The 2,979-nt window shown below is 40.2% G+C and overlaps 1 pseudogene; it reads left to right on the forward strand.

Moving 5' to 3' along the window:
• The first annotated feature begins 2,059 nt into the window (after positions 1–2,059).
• LOC141636277 (small nucleolar RNA R71) lies at positions 2,060–2,151 on the forward strand (annotated as a pseudogene).
• The last annotated feature ends 828 nt before the right edge of the window (positions 2,152–2,979 follow it).

Here is a 2,979-nt window from a genome sequence, read left to right on the forward strand (position 1 = left end):
AAGCTTGTTCATTATCATGGTAGAGGTCTTCAATAGACCTTGGCCCTTGTTGTCGGTCTTGATCGATGGCATTACCAATGTAGGGATTAAAAATCCCTTCAAATTTGTTGTCCCAAAGACCACAAACTTCATTAAGTTGATCATTGAAAATCTCTTGATTAGATGGAGACAACTCTCCCAATTTCTTCTCTTGGCCAATGAGGCCATCCTCTTCTTCCTTGATTGATTTTGATGAGCTTTACAAGCTCTCCTTTTCACAATTCACTTGCTCTTTGAATGGAGCATCTTCAATTTTCTTCTTCCATTGGAGTTCCGATTTCTTCCTCTCATCCTTTCGGCTATAATGATCAATCATGAAACATGGTTCATGCAAACGAGGAGCTCTCATAGTCTTGTGAAGATTAAAAGTTATGCTTTCATCTCCCACTTCTAGAGTGAGCTCACCATGTTTCACATCAATCACCGCACCCGCGGTGTGTACGAAAGGTCTTCCTAGAATGATTGGAATGTTGGAATCTTCCTCCATATCGACAATGACAAAGTCCACCGGGATGAAAAACTTCCCAATTCGCACGGGGACTTCTTCCCATATCCCTAATGGTGTCTTCGTCGATCTATCGGCCATTTGGAGTGTGATATTGGTGCATTTAAGCTCTCCCATCCTCAACCTTTTACTCACCGAGTACGGCATGACACTCACACTAGCCCCTAGATCACATAAGGCTTTGTTGATCGTTGTGTCGCCAATGGTACACGGTATTGAGAAGCTTCCCGGATCCTTTAATTTTGGAGGTGAACTCCCTTGAAGTATTGCACTACTCACCTTAGTGAAGGCGATAGTCTCAAGTTTCCGGATCGACTTCTTCTTTGTGAGGATATCTTTCATGTATTTCGCATAAGCCAAGACGTGATTTTTAATTCCGTGAAAGGAATTGAGACTTCCAAATTCTTCACAATTTCCATGAACTTTCCAAGTTGGTCATCAAATTTGGGTTTGGCTTGACGACTTGGAAAAGGGAGTCTAATCACAATGGGCTCCTTCTCCTTGACCTTGTCTTCATTTTTCTTTGAACTTTCTTCTTTTGATGATTCTCCATCTTTGGAGCTTTGCACAATTTCTTCCTTTTCACTAGCTTCTACAACTTCAACCTCAACTTGCTTCCTTGGTGCTTCATACCTTGTACCACTTCTCAAGTGAATGGCACTAACCGTTTCATGTCTAGGGGGATTACTTTGAGGTGGTAATTGCCCCTTTTGTCTTTGTGAGCTTGAAGATGCTAGTTGAGTCAATTGTGTTTCCAACATCTTGGTGTGAGCTAGAATGTTGTTGATGGTGGTTTCTTTTGCTTGGCTATCTTTTTGCATTTGAGTAAAAAATTCTTGTTGATTCTTTTGCATTTGGAGGACCGCTTTTTGGACATCAAAACCTTGGTCATTTTGGTGATTGTATGGATTTTGATTTTGATAACCTTGGTTTTGATTGAAAAAGGGTCTTTGATTTTGGTTTCTCATGGGTGGTGGAGTGTATGTTGTTTTAGGGTTTTGAATATTTTGGCTTTTGTATGAGAGATTTGGATGGAATTTGGTGTTTTCATTGTAATAGTTGGAATAAGGGGTACCACTCTTGTATGCTTGGAAAGCATTCACTTGTTCATTTGTTCCCCTACATTCACCTTGGTCATGTCCCAAAGTTCCACAATTCTCACATATCCCACTTGGGATTGATGAGGATGCCGTCATGGCATTAACATAATGCTTTGATGATTTTGAGTTTTCTTCAAGTCTAGCCATAGCTTGTTCAAACTTCAAGTTGATTGTGTCAATCTGAGCACTAAGTTGAGCACCCAATTGAGTAACGGAGTCCACTTCATGCTTTCCTCCTCTAGTAGCCTTGCGAGGTCTACTATATTGTGAGTTATGGACCGCCATTTCCTCAATCTTGTTCCATGTTTGATTTTCATCAACTTCGGTGAACATTCCATTTGATCCCATATTGAGAATGTTCCTTGAATCCTCATATAAAGCATTCCAAAATTGTTGTACCAAAAACCATTCGCTAAGTCCATGGTGAGGACATGAGTGACAAATTCCCTTAAACCGCTCCCAAGCTTCATACAAATATTCTTCATCCCTTCGGTGGTTACGGAGTGTGACGAGAATTTAGGCATTGTAGGTTGATTTTGTGGGGTATTGTGTAATGGGTTCTCCTCTCCTTCTATTGTGAAAGGGTTGATGAACTCACTAGTGGGTTGAACAATCTCACTAATACCTCTCAAATTCCTCCTAGCAAATCTCCTATTGTTCGTCAAGGTTCTTTCAATTTCACGGTCAAAAGGCAACAAATCACCTTGAGACCTTCTAGACATGCAAAATATCAAACAACTGGAAAACAATTAGAACAAACCTTGAGGAGTTTTACTTCCCCAGAGCGAAGAAAGACACAACTAATAACAATAAAAAGAAATCTAAATCAAGTAAACACCGTCCCCGGCAACGGCGCCATTTTTGATCGGTCCGTTTCGTGTTCACAATTAAGTAAATGTGGTCGTTGGGTCACGTCCGAATCAAAACACAATTTATAGCTTCACAAACAACTCTACAATTAGTAAAGAGGCAAGTAAAGGTCGGATCCCAAGGGACGGGTATTGAAATGAGATTTCTATTGCAACTAGTGGTGTCTAAGGGGTGTCACAAATTGGGTTGATGTAGAAGGTCACTAACTAAAATAGCAATGAAAATAAACTAGCAAGATGAATTAAAAGGGGTGTAAACAATTGATTAAAAAGCACTAGGGTGTCATGGGATCATAGGGGAATCATGGGAATTGATCATACAAACATGTTCTCAAATTATAAGCAAGCAATTATTGTTGTGATGGATTGAGTTGGGTTATATCTTACAATCCTAGGAAAGTTTGGGTCCCGGAGCCGAATCGATTAGATTGTACAACACCTACAAGTCGACTTAGTCTTCCCTACT

Source organism: Silene latifolia, chromosome Y (assembly GCF_048544455.1).
Source record: "Silene latifolia isolate original U9 population chromosome Y, ASM4854445v1, whole genome shotgun sequence".
Lineage (NCBI taxonomy): Eukaryota > Viridiplantae > Streptophyta > Magnoliopsida > Caryophyllales > Caryophyllaceae > Silene > Silene latifolia.